The sequence below is a fragment of the Oncorhynchus keta genome, chromosome 3, assembly GCF_023373465.1.
Source record: "Oncorhynchus keta strain PuntledgeMale-10-30-2019 chromosome 3, Oket_V2, whole genome shotgun sequence".
Classification (NCBI taxonomy): Eukaryota; Metazoa; Chordata; class Actinopteri; order Salmoniformes; family Salmonidae; genus Oncorhynchus; species Oncorhynchus keta.
Window position 1 is genome coordinate 21,339,554 of NC_068423.1, and position 19,949 is coordinate 21,359,502.

The following is a 19,949-nucleotide window of genomic DNA, read 5'->3' on the forward strand; positions in this document are numbered from 1 at the left end:
ACTGATGTTTCTCACCACTTTCCAATTTTCCACTTCTCTTTTGGCATGAACAGATGAGAATGATTAGTAGCATTATATTTAGAATATTGAACAAAATAAATCGTGAGCACTTTAAGATGTTGATTGATGATATTTCAGGGCAAAAATGTTTATAATCAGGCCGATGTGGAGTCTGCTTACCAGATTTAAACTCTGTATTTCACCACTGCTTTCCCTTAAACCACGTAAGAGGGCAGCAGGAGGATTCTGGGAACCTTGGTTTCCCTGAATTCTGCAAATTACAAAAAGTACAAGAACAAATTTACTCACCTACTTCAGATATCCCCAAAAACATATTATACTAACAAATTTCAAGAATCCTTAAACTATATAAAGTCAAATTTGAAAATCATCAATCAACTGTTGAATAAGAATGTATTAACTTTTTTGTGAATGTGGGTTCCTCTCTGTCAAAGAAAATTGACAAAACTGGTGTAAATCCCTTGAATTACATTAAGGGACATTTCCCTTCGCTGCTTCAGTTTGATCCTCCTGATGTAATGGAGGTGTTGATGTAATGGAGGTGATGATGTAATGGAGGTGTTGATGTAATGGAGGTGTTGATGTAATGGAGGTGTTGATGTAATGGAGGTGTTGATGTAATGGAGGTGTTGATGTAATGGAGGTGTTGATGTAATGGAGGTGTTGATGTAATGGAGGTGATGATGTAATGGATGTGTTGATGTAATGATGTAATGGAGGTGTTGATGTAATGGAGGTGATGATGTAATGGAGTGTTGATGATGTAAATGGAGGTGTTGATGTAATGGAGGTGTTGATGTAATGGAGGTGATGATGTAATGGAGGTGTTGATGTAATGGAGGTGATGATGTAATGGATGTGTTGATGTATGTGTTGATGTAATGGAGGTGATGATGTAATGGAGGTGATGATGTAATGGAGGTGTTGATGTAATGGAGGTGTTGATGTAATGGAGGTGTTGATGTAATGGAGGTGATGATGTAATGGATGTGTTGATGTAATGGAGGTGTTGATGTAATGGAGGTGTTGATGTAATGGAGGTGTTGATGTAATGGAGGTGTTGATGTAATGGAGGTGTTGATGTAATGGAGGTGTTGATGTAATGGAGGTGATGATGTAATGGAGGTGTTGATGTAATGGAGGTGATGATGTAATGGAGGTGTTGATGTAATGGAGGTGTTGATGTAATGGAGGTGTTGATGTAATGGAGGTGTTGATGTAATGGAGGTGTGATGTAATGGAGGTTGATGAATGGAGGTGATGATGTAATGGAGGTGATGATGTAATGGAGGTGATGATGTAATGGATGTGTTGATGTAATGGATGTGTTGATGTAATGGAGGTGTTGATGTAATGGAGGTGATGATGTAATGGAGGTGTTGATGTAATGGAGGTGATGATGGGAGGTGTTGATGTAATGGATGTAATGGAGGTGATGATGTAATGGAGGTGTTGATGTAATGGAGGTGTTGATGTAATGGAGGTGATGATGTAATGGAGGTGTTGATGTAATGGAGGTGTTGATGTAATGGAGGTGTTGATGATGTGATGTAATGGAGGTGTTGATGTAATGGAGGTGTTGATGTAATGGAGGTGATGATGTAATGGAGGTGTTGATGTAATGGAGGTGATGATGTAATGGATGTGTTGATGTAATGGAGGTGTTGATGTAATGGAGAGTGTGATGATGTGTTAATGAAGGAGGTGATGATGTAATGGAGGTGATGATGTAATGGAGGTGATGATGTAATGGATGTGTTGATGTAATGGAGGTGTTGATGTAATGGAGGTGTTGATGTAATGGAGGTGTTGATGTAATGGAGGTGTTGATGTAATGGAGGTGTTGATGTAATGGAGGTGTTGATGTAATGGAGGTGTTGATGTAATGGAGGTGTTGATGTAATGGAGGTGTTGATGTAATGGAGGTGTTGATGTAATGGAGGTGTTGATGTAATGGAGGTGTTGATGTAATGGAGGTGTTGATGTAATGGAGGTGTTGATGTAATGGAGGTGATGATGTAATGGAGGTGATGATGTAATGGATGATGTAATGGAGGTGATGATGTAATGGAGGTGATGATGTAATGGAGGTGATGATGTAATGGAGGTGTTGATGTAATGGAGGTGTTGATGTAATGGAGGTGATGATGTAATGGATGTGTTGATGTAATGGAGGTGTTGATGTAATGGAGGTGTTGATGTAATGGAGGTGATGATGTGATGTAATGGAGGTGATGATGTAATGGAGAGTGTGATGTAATGGAGGTGTTGATGTAATGGAGGTGTTGATGTAATGGAGGTGTTGATGTAATGGAGGTGATGATGTAATGGAGGTGTTGATGTAATGGAGGTGATGATGTAATGGAGGTGATGATGTAATGGAGGTGATGATGTAATGGAGGTGTTGATGTAATGGAGGTGTTGATGTAATGGAGGTGTTGATGTAATGGAGGTGATGGAGGTCATTTGTAAGTTAAAGATATCAGCAGCAGACATTATCTTCTTCGATCACTGAGCCTCTAACGTATGTCTTCACCAAATCTATGCAAACTGGTATTGTTCTTAAAGATTTGTATTGTTCTTAAAAGATTTCAAAATTGCCAAAATTATCCCCCTCTATTAATCTAAGGATCCAATATATTTAACAGATTATCGGCCGATATCTGTACTACCAAAGTCCAATAACAATGTATTTATCAGAGAATCATTTAAATCAACACAATGTGCACCAATATGTTTTTCGTAAAAACTACTCCACAGATATGGCTCTTTTGCAACTTGTGGATAAAATATTTCCAGCCCTTAACAACAATGAATATGCGCTTGGCATCTTTTTAGATTCATTTAAAGCGTTTGACACGGTTGATCATGAAATATTACTTTCTAAATTGCATTGTTACGGTTTTCATGATTCTACATATAATTGGTTATATAGTTATGTTATGATAGAGAACAATTTGTTTACGCAAACAGCTGTGCATTTACCAGGGCCAAGATATGGTGTGGCATCCCACAGGGTTGGATAATTGGACCTTTGTTATTCCTAATTTATATCAATGACCTTGCTGCTGTGTCTTCTACCGTAATTCTTTGCTGATGATACCAATTTTGATTTACTAATTAATGAAGCCAACTCAGGTATGGCTACATTTTCTGAATGGTTCCAGATTATCCAAATGATCTTTACATAAAAATAAAACAAAGCTAACTTAATTGTATTCACTAGTAAGAGTAAGAAATATTGTTAAAAAAAAAGAAAAGAAAAAAAAGAGCTAGAATCTCAATTGGTGGGAATGAAATGGAGCAAGTCCCATCTACTAGATTCCTTGGAGTTCATACTGATGAAACGTTATCCTGGAAAGATCATATTCAATTAGTCTGCAGCAGAGTGATGAACTCTGTTGCAATCATCAGAAAGATTAGTTATTTGATTCTTCACTTCATGCTTCCTAACTCTTTACTATAGCATAATTCCCCTAATACTCATTTACTGTAATATTTTCTGGGCCAGTACATATGCCTCCTACCTACACAAATTACTCATCATACAAGAGACATTTTCAAGACTAGCCACCTTCTCTAATTACCTGGCTCCATCTGCAAATGTGTTTAAGAAACTCAATATATTGTCTATTTACGACATTAATTATGCATTTTCATCTACATATACTCATACATCCCAGACAGTTTACCTAAACCTTTCATTGACAAACAAGACACTGAGATAACCTTCACCCTCCCTACTGCCGCGCCTCACATAGTCTATCTATCAGATACAGTGGCACCATACTCTGGAATTATTATCTTCATATTGGCAAAACATCATCATCCCTCAATAACTTCAAGTGAAGACTGGGGGTCAGACTGATGAAACCAAACAACTCAGTAATCTCCTGCATATAGCCCAACTCTCGCTCGGTCACAAGGCACAAACAAAACATATCCTGTTATTTCATAGTTTTGATGTCTTCAGTATTATTCTACAATATAGAAAATGGGAGAAAAAAAAAGAAAAACCCTGGAATGAGTGGGTGTGTCCAATGTTTGGACTGGTACTTTATGTAAATTGTAGAGTATGTTGTCTGTAATGTATTTTTCGTCATGTGTCGGACCACAGTAAGACTAGCTGTCACCATTGCCGTCGGCTAATGGAGATCGTAAAAATAAATCCAAATAAAAAATCCTCGATCCCTGCATTCTCCTCCTAGTGGTCCAGTGCTGCAGCACTCTTCATCTGTAATACATATGGTAAAACCTTGAGAGTGTGTTGTTGGAGCCGGGCTCATACGGCCCCGACTGCATTTCAGAACAGATTAAAAGATGAATGAGTCCATCTGGAGGAAATTAGAAAAACATAACATTTCCATTTTACTGTGAGCGTAGACGCAGGGCCGCAGAGTGTAATTTGACTTTTTTACTAAAGAGGGAATAACTTTCATTCTGACATTTTAGGTTGTTTTAGGGAGGTTCTAATACTTTACAAATGTACTGTAGGTAGTTCGGTGAAACACACAAACCTGCCTTGGATTTGTGCTAACACCTAAAGCAGGTATTGGGCAGTTATAGAAAATCAGTTAACCTAGGATGGTAATAACCATGCTTTTTTTTTTTAAACAGGGTCACCTCTCGGATAATAGAGAACAACTGTCATCCTCTTTACAACGGCTTTGAATGCTTTTTATCATTTCAATACCATCAAATACCCGTTACAGTGTGCATCCAAACTCGAATCAATGCTGCTCCAATTAAAAGCTCCAATGGAAACCTGATCTAGAGCCTTTTTAAACAGCGTCTAAAGCAGTGCTAATAGTAACATTCTCTCTCTATCACCCTCTCTCTCTCTCTCTTTCCCTGTCTCTCCCCCCTCTCGCTCCATGTGTCACAGTTAATTGCATCCTCCTCTACCTGCCCCTTCCTGTTTCTCCACCTGTCATATTGTGTGATCTGATTAAGATGTAAACGTGTTCAGTGGATGGGCTGCTTGCTGTGTAGCTAAGGCCCCACTCCATCACTCCTTATTGCACTGGGCCTTGCTTGTCTTGGCTGTGTAGCAGGCAGCTCAGAGGTACCGGCCAGGGGAGATTGGATGGCGCTGTGGTTTAGCATGCTATTTCCTCTAAAGCGAGCTGTGCTCCAAGGCTATTCAAGAGATGAATACTGGCCCGGCTCTGTTTGGAATGCTGGCATTTATTCTCTCCTAAAGTTCCACCAGTTGGGGGCCACTTCTTCATCCTCAGACTACGCCAGGATTCTTTTTCCCATCAGCACCCTGGTTGTCTTAGTTGTCTCTGTTGGTTTCCTTCTCTCTGTCTGGTTATGTTTCTCTCTCTTTGTCTGTCTATCTCTCTGTTTCCCTCTGGCTCTGTCTATCTCTCTGTCTCTCTCTTTGTCTGTCTATCTCTCTGTTTCTGTCTGTCTATCTCTCTGTATCTTTATTTTTCTATCTCTCTGTTTCTCTCTCTGCCTGTCTATCTGTCTGTCTCTCTCTTTGTCCATCTATCTGTTTCTCTCTCTCTGGCTCTGTCTACCTCTCTGTCTCTCTCTTTGTCTGACTATCTCTCTGTTTCTCTCTCTTGGTCTATCTCTGTCTCTCTCTGGCTCTATCTCTCTATCTCTCGGTCTGCTTATCTCTGTTTCTCTCTGTCTGTCTATCTCTGTTTCTCTCTCTTTGTTTATTTAGCTCTCTGTTTCGCTCTCTCTGTCAATCTCTCTGTTTCTCTCCCTTTGTCTGTCTATCTCTCTTAACTGTGACCTAAAGACTTGCACTAGCTCCCAAAGTTAATAACTAGGCTTTAGCTCAACAGGCTAACACAGTCTTGTGGCATGCAGACAACCTGGTTTCAAACCCAATTAGTAACTTTAGAACTCCAGACACCACTCTGCTTTCTGCCAAGCCACGAAGGTTAAAATACAAACTTACATCAAAAATGACTTTTGCAGACATCACTGGAAATACAGTGCCTTCAGAAAGTATTCATACCGCTTGACTTGTTACATATTTTGTTATGTTACAGTCTGAATTCAAAATGAAATTAATAATTGTTTTTCTCTCACCCATAGAGACACAATACCCTATAATGACAGTGAAAACATGTTTTTAGAAATGTTAGCAAATGTATTGAAAATGAAGTACAGAAATACACTATATATACAAAAGTATGTGGACACCCTTTAAATTAGTGGATTTGGATATTTCAGCCTCACCTGTTGCTGACTGTATAAAATTGAGCACACAGTCATGCAATCTCCATTGACAAACATTGGCAGAAGAATGGCGTTATTGAAGAGCTCAGTGACTTTCAACGAGGCATGGCCTCGAGGTCGAGCAGCTAATCACCATGTGCAATGTATGGCTGGAGTGCTGTAAATCTTGCCGGACTCTGGAGGCGTGGAAATGTGTTTTATGGAGTGATGAATCACATTACATTTACATTTAAGTAATTTAGCAGACGCTCTTATCCAGAGCGACTTACAAATTGGTGCATTCACCTTATGACATCCAGTGGAACAGCCACTTTACAATAGTGCATCTAAATCTTTTAAGGGAGGGGGGGGGGGTGAGAAGGATTACTTTATCCTATCCTAGGTATTCCTTAAAGAGGTGGGGTTTCAGGTGTCTCCGGAAGGTGGTGATTGACTCCGCTGTCCTGGCGTCGTGAGGGAGTTTGTTCCACCATTGGGGGGCCAGAGCAGCGAACAGTTTTGACTGGGCTGAGCGGGAACTGTACTTCCTCAGTGGTAGGGAGGCGAGCAGGCCAGAGGTGGATGAACGCAGTGCCCTTGTTTGGGTGTAGGGCCTGATCAGAGCCTGGAGGTACTGAGATGCCGTTCCCCTCACAATCACGTTTCACCATTTGGCAATCCAGCGGACAAATCTGGGTTTGGCGGATGCCAGGAGGTGGCTGTCTGCGCCAATGCACAGTGCCAAATGTAAAGTTTGGTGAAGGAGGAATAATGGTCTGGCGCTGTTTTTCATGGTTCGGTCTAGGCCCCTTAGTTCCGGTGAAGGGAAATCTTGAAGCTACAGAAAGAACTACACTGGACTTTATGCAAACTGGAAACCACATATCCTGAGGTCACATTTATTGTAGCTGGGGATTTTAACAAAGCAAATTTGAGGAAAACGCTACAGAAGTTCTAACAACACATTGACTGTACTACATTGAACCACTGCTACTCAACTTTTTGAAATTCCTACAAGGCCCAATGTAGTTTTTCCCTCTGTAAGGCAATCAAACAGGCAAAACATCAGTACAGAAACAAAGTGGAGCCGCAATTCAACAGCTCAGACACGAGATGTATGTGACAGGGTCTACAGACAATCGCGGACTACAAAGGGAAAACCAGCCTCGTTGAGGACACCGATGTTTTGCTTCCGCACAAGCTAAACACCTTCGCCGGTTTTGAGGATAACACAGTGCCACCGACGCGGCCCGCTACCAAGCACCGTGGCCTCTCCTTCTCTGTGGCCGATGTGAGAAAGACATTTAAGCGTGTTACCCCTCGCAAGGCTGCCGGCCCAGACTGGCATCCCTAGCCGCGTTCTCAGAGCATGCACAGACAAGCTGGCTGGAATGTTTACGGACATATTCAAGCTCTCCCTATCCCAATCTGCTGTCCCCACATGCTCAAATATGTACACCATTGTTTCTGTACCCAAGAAAGATGAATGAGTCCATCTGGAGAAAACTAGAACAACATAACATTTCCGTTTTACTGTGAGCGTAGACGCAGGGCAGCAGAGTTTAACTTGACTTTTTTACTAAAGAGGGAATAACTCTCATTCTGACATTTTAGGTTGTTTTATGGAGGTTATAATACTTTACAAATGTGCTGTAGGTAGTTCGGTGAAACACACAAACCCCCCTTGGATTTGTGCTAACTAAATGACTATCGCCCAGTAGCACTCACTTCTGTCATCATGAACTTTGTTTGACACTCTACCTTACCTGACACCTTAGACCAACTTCAATTTACTTACCTCCCCAATAGATCCACAGACGATGCAACCGCCATCGCACTGCACACTGCCCTATCCCATCTGGACAAGAGGAATACCCAATACCCAACACCATAGTACCCTCCAAGCTCATCATCTGAACCCCGCCCTGTGCAACTGGGTCCTGGACTTCCTGCCCCCAGGTGGTAGGAAACAACACCTCCACTTCGTTGATCCTCAACACAGGGGTCCCACAAGGGTGCGTGCTCAGCCCCCTCCTGTACTCCCTGTTCAACCATGACTGAGTGACCATGCACGCCTCCAACTCAATCATCAAGTTTGCAGATGACCCAACAGTAGTAAGCTTGATTACCAATAATGACGAGACAGCCTACAGGGAGGAGGTGAGGGCCCTGGGAGAGTGGTGCCAGGAAGATAACCTCTCCCTCAATGTCAACAAAACAAAAGTGCTGATCTTGTACTTCAGGAAACAGCAGAGGGAGCGCACCCTTATCCACATCAATGAAGAGTCAAACCATTATAAACATCTGGCTTACCGTCCGTGTACTGGTCCCAATGGTTGATTATTCAGCGAGTCCTTATAAGCACTCACCTTGGAGGGCGGTGTCAGTCACATTGCCACAAGGTCTGTGCTCACGTGGGCGTGGTTACTGCCTGGGTGAAACTTTACATGGAAGGCTAAACTCAGATTTTTATCTTCTCACAGATAGTTTCATATTTAATCATATAAGTTCCACAACATTTAGATGTAAATCTTATAATTTTTTTATTTTTTTATTTTAACAGGCAAGTCAGTTAAGAACAAATTGTTATAATATATATAATATAATAATAATAATGACAGCCTACGAACAATGGGTTAACTGCCTGTTCAGTGGCAGAACGACAGATTTGTACCTTGTCAGCTCGGGGGTTTGAACTCTCAACCTTCCGGTTACTAGTCCAACGCTCTAACCACTAGGCTACCCTGCCGCCCCGACTGGGTTGTATACATTTGGAGAGTTACCCTTATTTGGTTATATCGTCTTCATGAATTTGACAGGATAGTTCTTTAAATACCCACGGACCATTCCAAATGTTTGGATTACAGAAGTATTGTTTCATTATCCAATCTTGGATGTCACAGTACTACAAAATATCTCTCTGTTGTAACAACTTCACCCCTCTTCCCCCTCTGCGTGTGAGAGAGGGCGCTGTAGAGCAGACCCACTGTCAACCTGATCCTTCGGATCCTCTTGGGAGAGTCATGACAAAGGTTTTAGAAAGGCACTCTATGAACAGATCATGAAGTACATTGATGACCATGACATTTTATATGACCTTCAGTCCGGTTTTAGACAATCCTATTCTACCGACACTTGTTTACTATACTTGACAGATTTGATCAAGCAAGAAATTGACAGTGACAACTTCTGTGGTATGGTCATGCTTGACCTACAAAAAACATTCAATAGTGTAAACCATGATATTCTGTTGTACAAATTGAAAGCAATAGTTTTTTTGCACCAACTCCTTATTATGGGTGAAGTCTAGGGATGTACGATATATCGGTAAGCATATCAGAATCGGCTGACATTAGCTAAAAATGCCAACATCGGCATCGGCCCAATCTCTCGTTTAACCCCAATGTACAAAACTGATGTCAAAGCTAACGTTCATACCTATATAACGTACGTAGATGACTTAATGTCACCACAAAGAATATAGCGGTACACGTGCAACTCAGCATTCCTGACCTAGCCCACAATGTCTGTCTGCCGTGTGGATCGAGCAGTCAACAAGTCGAGCAGTCATTTGAAAGAGTAATAAAATGCCAAGATAATGGAATGCATTGCCCTTAACAACCACTCTCTGTCGTGGATGATGTTGGCTTTCGCCGATTGGTCGAGCACCGGTACACACTACCAAGTAGGTGCTATTTTTCCTATGTTGCCCTACCGGAGTTACACAGTATTGTTGAAACTCACATCCATGAGCTACTTGCTATGGGCGTCACTGCTATTAGCTTCAAAACTGACATTTGGACCAGCGATGTCTGACAGCACAGTGGGTCGACAAGGATTTCGTATTGAAGAAAGCCATGTTGCATGCTTGAGAATGTGCTGGTTCTCATACCGCTACTACCATTTCAATGGCATTTGAGAACATGTTTGAAACTTGGAAACATGAACACTCCTAGCTCCATTCGAACAACTGACTCGAGAAATAAGCTCAACTACGTCTGCAGCTGACATGGTACCCTGTCATGGCTGCTCAACAAAAATGCCATAAGAGACCGTCGGATTAACTTGGGAAAGTACTCTACTACAGGCTGTGAACAAGTGATTTGGTGGCATTCTCTCTCTCTCGCAAGAAGGAAACAGACACAGTGACAGTGCACACCGAGGACGAGAGGCCATGGACAGACAGAGCTGGAACTTCACTGCTTGACATGTATGATGAAATCCAGGTTGAGACTGAACAAATGAACAATGAAACAGCACAGCAAGCAAGTGAAATAATGATGTTATGTTTTACTGGTAATGGGGACATATGTAAATGCCAACAAAATAACTTTTTGGTCAGTGTTTGTGTGTGTGTTTCAGCTATTTAACTGTACTAGAATGCTTAAAAGGCAGCAACATTTTTAACTAATGGTCATCGGTATGTTAATTAATTTATTTTTTTGGCAAGGAAAATATCGGATATCGGTATGGAAATGTCATATTGGTGCATCCCTAGTGAAGTCATACCTAACTGATAGGCTCCAAAGGATGGATGTGGGCTGGACACTGTCTGTTGCTAAATGGGTCAACTGTGGTGTCCCCCAGGGGAGCATTTTGGGGCCCTGAGCAGCAAACTTACTAAAGCCTGTAAGTGGTTATCCGACAACAAACTGTCTCTGCATTTCGGGAAGACGGAATGGATACTGTTTGGTTCCAAACACTTCTCGGTCAAGTGTAATGGTTTAGCGTTGAAGGAAAAATGATCTGTTGCATAATTGGGATTGGAACTGGACCAACACATGACAGGTGAACTCTTGGCTCTCAGAGGCATTGGGAAGGTTTCACTCCAGGACAAAGTTCCTGGCTAGGGTAGACAAGTTCCTGGCTAGGGTAGACAAGTTCCTGGCTAGGGTAGACAAGTTCCTGGCTAGGGTAGACAAGTTCCTGGCTAGTTCCTGGCTAGAGACAAGTTCCTGGCTAGGGTAGACAAGTTCCTGGCTAGGGTAGACAAGTTCCTGGCTAGGGTAGACAAGTTCCTGGCTAGGGTAGACAAGTTCCTGGCTAGGGTAGACAAGTTCCTGGCTAGGGTAGACAAGTTCCTGGCTAGGGTAGACAAGTTCCTGGCTAGGGTAGACAAGTTCCTGGCTAGGGTAGACAAGTTCCTGAATACAGAGACTATGAGAACCCTGGCAACATCTCTGATACAGTGCAACTATGACTATGCCTGTATCTTTTGGTTCAGTGGCATAACAAAAAATATGAAGTGCAAACTTCAAACGGACCAAAAACAAACTAATGAGAATTATAGTCAAGAAGCACATGTCCTAATCATTGCAAGAAACTGAACTGGCTTCCAGTTGAGCTCCAGGTGGTGCAGATCAAACTGTTTATGGTTTTTAAAGTGATACATGACCTTGCCCCAGTTACCTGTCTGGTTAGTTTCATTTCATTAAAAGCTCTTTCCTTAACACTGGTGCAGAGGAATGGAATGGTGTACCAAACCATATAAAATACATCCATATGCTAGGGAGTTTTGAATTAACCTTAAGAAATGCTCTAAAACTGAACAGGCATAAAGAAAGTATACTGTAATTGTTTTCAATGAACGTTACATGGTAGCTATTTGATTCCTTTTATAGTTTCCTCCCTATTGAGGAGATGTGTTTGAGATGTATTTGTTTTTTTCATGTTATAATCTTGTGTATTTGTTTTCATGTATTTTCATGAGGACCACAATGGAAGTAAGATTTTAATGGCATTGTACTGTATCCACATGTGTGGTTGTATTGTGTTTTAAAATTGTCAACAACAAAAAATAAGAAGAACAGGAATCTTCATCATCTTCTTGGTAAGCGACTCCAGTGTATATTTGGCCTTGTGTTTTAGGTTATTGTCCTGCTGAAAGGTGAATTCATCTCCCAGTGTCTGGTGGAAAGCAGACTGAACCAGGTTTTTCTCTAGGATTTTGCCTCTGCTTATCTCCATTCCATTTATTTTTTACCCTGAAACATTCACCAGTTCTTAACAATTACAAGCATACCCATAACAGGATGCAGCCACCAACATGCCTGAAAATATGGAGAGTGGTACTGGATTTGCCCCAAACACAACACTTTGTATACAGGACAAAAAGTGAATTGCTTTGCCACATTTACTGCAGTATTACTTCAGTGCCTTGTTGCAAACAGGATGCATGTTTTGGAATATGTTTTATTCTGTACAAGCTTCCTTCTTTTCACTCTGTCATTTAGGTTAGTATTGTGAAGTAACTACGTTGTTGATCTATCCTCAGTTTTCTCCTAACACACCCATTCAACTCTCTAACTTTTTTAAAGTCACCATTGGTCTCATGGTGAAATCCCTGAGCGGTTTCCTTCCTCTCCGGCAACTGAGTTAGGAAGGACGCCTGTATCTTTTGTAGTGACTGGGTGTAACATCATCCAAAGTGTATTTAATAACTTCAGCATGCTCAAAGGGATATTCAATGTCTGCTTTTTTTGTTTTACCCAACTACCAATAGGTGTCCTTCTTTGCCAGGCATTGGAAAACCTCCCTGGTCTTTGTGGTTGGAATCCGTGTTCGAAATTCACTGCTCGACTGAGGGAGCTTACAGATAATTGCATGTGTGGGGTACAGAGATGAGGTATTCATTCAAAAATCATGTAAAACACTATTACTAGTCCATGCAACTTATTATGTGATTTATTCAGCACATTTTTACTCCTGAACTTTTTTAGGCAACAAAGGGTTTGAATACTTATTGACATTTCAGCTTTTAATTTGTTATTCATTTGTTTAAAAATATATATATATAAAAACAGAACATTATGGGGTTTTGTGAGTAGGCCAGTAACAATACATCTCAATATAAATCCTTTTAAATTTAGGCTGTAACACAACAAAATGTTGGGGGGTGTCAAGGGGTGTGAAAACGTTCTGAAGGAACTGTACATTCAGAGATGTCCGTGACGGGTCCAGGTGGAGGGAAAATCAGCCTTGGTCCTGGTGCCAACACACTTAACATCCATCATAAAGGAAGTCTCCTCTCTCATTCTTATTGTTTTATATATGACCCGGCACCAATTTCTTTCTGCAGTGCAAGCATCCTGTAAATTGTATTTCCAAAATGAATTTGGGGAAAAGTTCAAGGTACACCATTTTTTTTTTCTCGCTTTCAATTTGCGGCCATATTCTTTTCTCGAGTGCACACAGGCAAGGGACGCAGGTCCGCGTCTGGCCCACTTGGAAAGGCATTACATCCATCGCCATTTTCTCATCAATCAAGTGTTTGGGTGCTGCCAAGGCCTCACATGTAGCAGTAAGCACACTAGCAATGATCGCCCACTCTATAGGGCAGCTTTTCTCTAGAAAAGCTCAATTTCAAAAATGGCATACTTGATGTTTGAGGTTTTTCACACCAGTAGAAGATAAAAACAATTATTATTATATTATTATTATATTATTATTATATATTAAAACAATACATTCAACTTTGTCAAGGAAGTATTTTGTTCTAGCCCGTATTAGAAAGATGCTTATAGGTACTGTTTCTTGATTTGAGTGTCAGCACACATATTGGCTTCATCTCCTTCACCTGTTGAAGAGTGATTTATACTCTCCCTGGTCTCCCCCCATGTTCTGGTCCCTTGCTCTAATCATTGCCTCCCCGATGTTCTGATCCATGGCCCTCATTACTGCTCCCCCCATGTTCTGGCACTCAAAAGAGCGGGAGAAAGAGAGCAAGTGAGAACGAGAGAGGGAGAAAGAGAGCGAGGGAGAAAGAGAGCAAGTGAGAACGAGAGAGGGAGAAAGAGAGCGAGGGAGAACGAGAGAGGGAGAAAGAGAGCGAGTGAGAACGAGAGAGGGAGAAAGAGAGCGAGTGAGAACGAGAGAGGGAGAAAGAGAGCGAGGGAGAATGGGAGAGGGAGAACGAGAGCGAGGGAGAATGAGAGAGGGAGAACGAGAGAGGGAGAAAGAGAGCGAGGGAGAACGAAAGAGGGTGAACGAGAGCGAGGGAGAACGAGAGAGGGAGAACGAGAGGGAGGGAGAATGAGAGAGGGAGAAAGAGAGCGAGGGAGAACGAGAGAGGGAGAAAGAGAGAGGGAGAACGAGAGCGAGGGAGAACGAGAGAGGGTGAAAGAGAAGGAGAAAGAGAGCGAGGGAGAACGAGAGAGGGAGAAAGAGAGCGAGGGAGAATGGGAGAGGGAGAACGAGAGCGAGGGAGAATGAGAGAGGGAGAACGAGAGGGGAGAAAGAGAGAGGGAGAACGAGAGGGTGAAGGGGGAGAACGAGAGAGGGTGAACGAGAGCGGGGGAGAATGAGAGAGGGAGAACGAGAGCGAGGGAGAACGAGAGAGGGAGAAAGAGAGAGGGAGAACGAGAGCGAGGGAGAACGAGAGAGGGAGAAAGAGAGAAGGAGAAAGAGAGCGAGGGAGAACGAGAGAGGGTGAACGAGAGCGGGGGAGAACGAGAGGGAGAACGAGAGCGAGGGAGAATGAGAGAGGGAGAAAGAGAGCGAGGGAGAACGAGAGAGGGAGAAAGAGAGAGGGAGAACGAGAGAGGGAGAACGAGAGAGGGAGAAAGAGAGTGCGTGAAGGAGATTGAATAAAGAGAAAACATGAAAATAATAGAGATTGAGAGACAGATATTCATGAGAGAGCAGTGGTGGAAAAGATACCTTAAAACAAAATGACTCAAGTGAAAGACACCCAGTAAAAAACAACTTGAGTTAAAGTCAAAAAGTGTTTGGTTTTAAAAATACAATGCATTTGGAAACTATATAATTACACACAAAGAGTCAGCTATAGTACAAAGACAAGTGAATCTGATTGCTGGTTTTGACACTGTATACACAAAAGTTAATAAACTTTCAAGTAAAGGGTTGTTGGTCCATCCAGGATGGTGTTGTCCCTTTAAAAAGAGTAGCGGAGGCTAGTACAAAGAAACACCATCTCAGTGGAACTAACACCTTTCACTGCTGTGTAGTATGAGATCAATTTCCAGTCTCATACCAAAGGGCCTAAATACTGTAAATAAGTTATTTCTGTTTTTTAATTCTAATACATTTGCAAACATTTCTAAAAACCTGTTTTTGCTTTGTCATTATGGGGTATTGTGTGTAGATTGATTAGAATGTGTATTTATTTAATCCATTTTAGAATAACGTAATGTAACAACATTTGGAAAAAGTCTATGTAATTGCTCATATATATAAGTATCGAAAGTGGAAGTATAAATCACTTCAAATGTATTATATTAAGCAAACCAGACAGCACCATTTCTTTTTTTTTAAAATTACAGATAGCCAGGGGCACGCTCCAATGCAGACATCATTTACAAACGAAGCATGTTTTTAGTGAGTCTGCCAGATCAGAGGCAGTAGGGATGACCAGGGATGTTCTCTTTGATAAGTGCATGAATTGGACCATTTTCCTGTCCTGCTGAGCATTCAAAATGTAACGAGTACTTTTGGGTGTCAAGGAAAATATATGTTGTAAAAAGTACATTATTTTCTTTAGGAATGTAGTGAAGTAAAACTTGAAGTCGTACAGCTACCCCAAGTATTTTTACTTAATTACTTTACACCATTGTGAGAGAGAGAGACACAGAGAGAGAGAGTCACCCATCTGTCTCCCTCTCTCCTCCATCTCCCTCTCTCCTCCGTCTCTCTCTCTCCTCCGTCTCCCTCTCTCCTCCGTCTCTCTCTCTCCTCTGTCTACATCTCCTCCGTCTCCCTCTCTCCTCCATCTCCCTCTCTCCTCTGTCTACATCTCCTCTGTCTCCCTCTCTCCTCCGTCTCTCTCTCTCCTCTGTCTACATCTCCTCTGTCTCCCTCTCTCCTCCATCTCCCTCTCTCCTCTGTCTACATCTCTCCTCCGTCTCCCTCTCTCCTCCATCTCCCTCTCTCCTCCGTCTACTCCCTCTCTCTCCTCCGTCTCCCTCTCTCCTCTGTCTACATCTCCTCTGTCTCCCTCTCTCCTCCATCTCCCTCTCTCCTCTGTCTACATTTCTACTCTGTCTCCCTCTCTCCTCCATCTCCCTCTCTCCTCTGTCTCCCTCTCTCCTCCGTCTCCCTCTCCCCTCCGTCTCCCTCTCTCCTCTGTCTCCCTTTCTCCTATGTCTCTCTCTCGCCTCCGTCTCCCTCTCTCCTCTGTCTACATCTCTCCTCCATCTCCCTCTCTCCTCCATCTCCCTCTCTTCTCAGTCTACATCTCTCCTCCGACTCCCTCTCTCCTCCGTCTCCCTCTCCCCTCCGTCTCCCTCTCTCCTCTGTCTACATCTCTCCTCCGTCTTCCTCTCTCCTCCATCTCCCTCTCTCCTCCGTCTCCCTCTCTCCTCTGTCTACATCTCTCCTCTCTCTCCCTCTCTCCTCCGTCTCCCTCTCCCCTCCGTCTCCCTCTCTCCTTTGTCTCCCTTTCTCCTCTGTCTCTCTCTCGCCTCCGTCTCCCTCTCTCCTCTGTCTACATTTCTCCTCCGACTCCCTCTCTCCTCCGTCTCCCTCTCTTCTCAGTCTACATCTCTCCTCCGACTCCCTCTCTCCTCCGTCTCCTTCTCCCCTCTGTCTACATCTCCTCTGTCTCCCTCTCTCTTCCATCTCCCTCTCTCCTCCGTCTACATCTCTCCTCTGTCTCCCTCTCTCCTCTGTCTCCCTCTCTCCTCCGTCTCTCTCTCTCTCCTCCGTCTCCCTCTCTCCTCATTGTCTTCCTTTCCCTCTTGTCTCCCTCTCTCCTCTGTCTCCCTCTCTCCTCCGTCTCCCTCTCTCCTCTGTCTCCCTCTCTCCTCTGTCTACATCTCTCCTCCATCTCCCTCTCTCCTCCGTCTACATCTCTCCTCTGCCTCTCTCCTCCGACTCCCTCTCTCCTCCGTCTCCTTCTCTCCTCTGTCTACATCTCCTCTGTCTCCCTCTCTCCTCCATCTCCCTCTCTCCTCCGTCTACATCTCTCCTCTGTCTCCCTCTCTCCTCTGTCTCCCTCTCTCCTCCGTCTCTCTCTCTCCTCCGTCTCCCTCTCTCCCCATTGTCTTCCTTTCCCTCTTGTCTCCCTCTCTCCTCTGTCTCCCTCTCTCCTCCGTCTCCCTCTCTCCTCTGTCTTCCTCTCTCCTCTGTCTACATCTCTCCTCCATTTCCCTCTCTCCTCCGTCTACATCTCTCCTCTGCCTCTCTCCCCTGTCTCCCTCTCTCCTCTGTCTCCCTCTCTCCTCTGTCTACATCTCTCCTCCATCTCCCTCTCTCCTCCGTCTCCATCTCTCCTCTGTCTCCTCTCTCCATCCATCTCCTCTCTCTCTGTCTCCCTCTCTCCTGTCTCCCTCTCTCCTCTGTCTCCCTCTCTCCTCCATCTCCCTCTCTCCTCCGTCTCCTCTCTCCTCCATCTCCCTCTCTCCTCCATCTCCCTCTCTCTCTGTCTCTCTCTCTCCTCCATCTCCCTCTCTCCTCTGTCTCCCTCTCTCTCTGTCTCCCTCTCTCCTCTGTCTCCCTCTCCTCCTCTGTCTCTCTCCTCTGTCTCCCTCTCTCCTCCATCTCCCTCTCCCCTCTGTCTCCCTCTCCTCTGTCTCCCTCTCTCCTCTGTCTCCTCTGTCCTCCATCTCCTCTCTCCTCCGTCTCCCTCTCTCCTCTGTCTCCCTCTCTCCTCCATCTCTCTCTCCTCCGTCTCCCTCTCCTCTGTCTCCCTCTCTCCTCCGTCTCCCTCTCTCCTATGTCTACATCTCCTCCGTCTCCCTCTCTCCTCATTGTCTCCCTTTCTCCTCCATCTCCCTCTCTCCATCTCCCTCTCTCCTCCGTCTCCCTCTGTCCTCTGTCTCCCTCTCTCTCCGTCTCCCTCTCTCCTCTGTCTCCTCTCTCCTCCGTCTCCCTCTCTCCTCCATCTCCATCTCTCCTCTGTCTCCCTCTCCTCCGTCTCTCCTCCGTCTCTTTCCTCTGTCTCCTCTCTCCTCCTTGTCTCCCTCTGTCCTCCATCTGTCTCCCTCTCTCATCTCCTCTGTCTCCCTCTCTCCTCAATCTCCCTCTCTCCTCTGTCGACATCTCTTCTCCGTCTCCCTCTCCCCTCCGTCTCCCTCTCTCCTTTGTCTCCCTTTCTCCTCTGTCTCTCTCTCGCTCCGTCTCCTCTCTCCTCTGTCTACATCTCTCCTCCGTCTCCCTCTCTCCTCCGTCTCCCTCTCTCTCCGTCTCCCTCTCTCCTCCGTCTCCTCTCTCCTCTGTCTCCCTCTCCCATCTCCTCTCTCCTCTGTCTCCTCTCTCCTCTGTCTACATCTCTCCTCGTCTCCCTCTCTCCTCTGTCTCCATCTCTCCTCCGTCTCCCTCTCTCCTCCGTCTCCCTCTCTCCTCCGTCTCTCTCTCTCCTCTGTCTCCCTCTCTCCTCATTGTCTTCCTTTCCCCTTGTCTCCCTCTCTCCTCTGTCTCCGTCTCTCCTCCGTCTCCTCTGTCCTCCATCTCCCTCTCTCCTCTGTCTACATCTCTCCTCCATCTCTCCCTCTCTCCTCCGTCTCCCTCTCTCCTCTGTCTACATCTCTTCCTCCGTCTCCCTCTCTCCCTCCGTCTCCTCTCTCCTTTGTCTCCCTCTCTCCTCTGTCTCCCTCTCTCCTCCATCTCCCTCTCTCCTCTGTCTACATCTCTCCTCTGTCTCCCTCTCTCCTCTGTCTCCCTCTCTCTCTCGTCTCCGTCTCCTCTCTCTCTCTCCTCCATCTCCCTCTCTCCTCTGTCTCCTCTCCCTCTTGTCTCCCTCTCCCTCTGTCTCCCTCTCTCCCTCCATCTCCCTCTCTCCTCCGTCTCCCTCTCTCCTCTGTCTCCCTCTCCTCCATCTCCCTCTCTCCTCCGTCTCTCTCTCCTCTCCCTCTCTCCTCATTGTCTTCCTTTCCCCCTTGTTTCTCCCTCTCTCCTCTGTCTCTCTCATCTCTCCTCCATCTCCCTCTCTCCTCTGTCTACATCTCCTCTGTCTCCCTCTCTCCTCCGTCTCCCTCTCTCCTCTGTCTCCATCTCTCTCCATCTCCTCTCCTCCGTCTCCCTCTCTCCTCTGTCTCCCTCTCTCCTCTGTCTCTCTCTCTCCTCCCTCTCTCCTCTCCTCTCTCCTCCGTCTCTCCTCTCTCTCTCTCCTCCCACCTCCCTCTCTCCTCTGTCTCCCTCTCTCCTCTGTCTCCCTCTCTCCTCTCTCATCTCCTCCTCTGTCTCCCTCTCTCCTCTGTCTCTCTCTCTCCCCTTGTCTCTCTCCTCCGTCTCCCTCTCCTCTGTCTCTCTCTCCTCCATCTCCCTCTCCTCCGTCTCCCTCTCTCCCTCTGTCTCCCTCTCCTCCGTCTCCCTCTCTCCTATGTCTCATCTCCTCCGTCTCCTCTCCTCATTGTCTCCTCTCTCTCTCCGTCTCCCTCTCTCCTCTCCCGACTCTCTCCTCTGTCTCCCCTCTGTCCTCCGTCTCCCTCTCTCCTCCGTCTCCCTCTCTCCTCTGTCTCCTCTCTCCTCCGTCTCCCTCTCTCCTCCATCTACATCTCTCCTCTGTCTCCCTCTCTCCTCCGTCTCCCTCTCTCTCTCTGTCTCCATCTCTCTCCGTCTCCCTCTGTCCTCCATCTCCCTCTCCCTCTGTCTACATCTCCTCTGTCTCCCTCTCTCTCCATCTCCCTCTCTCTCTGTCTCATCTCTCTCCTCCGTCTCCCTCCCTCCGTCTCCTCTCTCCTCTCCTCTCTCCTCTGTCTCCTCTCTCCTCCGTCTCCCTCTCTCCTCTGTCTACATCTCTCCTCCGTCTCCCTCTCTCCTCTGTCTCCCTCTCTCCTCCGTCTCCCTCT

At 44.9% G+C, this 19,949-nt stretch overlaps 1 protein-coding gene and 1 long non-coding RNA gene across 3 annotated transcripts in view; both read left to right on the forward strand.

The window, feature by feature from the left end:
- The window catches only part of LOC118363449 (carbonic anhydrase-related protein 10-like), a 362,043-nt gene that overhangs the window by 198,936 nt on the left and 143,158 nt on the right, over positions 1-19,949 (forward strand). The gene's annotated exons all lie outside the window — the stretch shown is intronic.
- LOC127914973 (uncharacterized) lies at positions 1,792-4,217 on the forward strand. The gene is made up of 3 exons (XR_008089639.1): positions 1,792-2,048; positions 2,338-2,405; positions 2,440-4,217. It is a non-coding gene; the product is annotated as an uncharacterized LOC127914973 (long non-coding RNA).